We start from the raw sequence: 478 nt of genomic DNA, 5'->3' as shown, positions 1-478 counted from the left end.
GAAGGGTTGTTATCAGCACTTGTATGTGACTGATCACCCACTGGCATTTGAATGCCAGGTGTGGAAGCTGGAGTGGCATTAAACGCCACCTCCTTGTTTGTTACTGGCGTTTGAACGCCGGAACCATGTTCCTTTTGGGCGTTCAACGCCAGATCCATGCTTGTTTCTGGCGTTGAACGCCAGGAATGAGCATGGTCTGGGCGTTCAGCGCCAGCTTTATCCCTTTCTGGGCTCTGCCTGTCCTCAGGGGGATTTTGAGTAGCTATTTGTTCATTTCCTGTCTTCTTGCTGCTTTGAAGTGAGGTATTTAATGTTTTCCCACTTCTTAATTGAACTGCTTGGCATTCATCTGCTATTTGTTTTGACAGCTGCTTTTCTGTCTGCTTTAATTGCACTTCCATATTCCTGTTAGCCATTCTTATTTCCTGTAATATTTCCTTGAATTCGGCTAGCTGCTGAGTTAGGAAGTCTAATTGCT

The sequence above is a fragment of the Arachis duranensis genome, chromosome 7, assembly GCF_000817695.3.
Source record: "Arachis duranensis cultivar V14167 chromosome 7, aradu.V14167.gnm2.J7QH, whole genome shotgun sequence".
Classification (NCBI taxonomy): domain Eukaryota; kingdom Viridiplantae; phylum Streptophyta; class Magnoliopsida; order Fabales; family Fabaceae; genus Arachis; species Arachis duranensis.
This window is presented reverse-complemented; position numbering follows the sequence as displayed.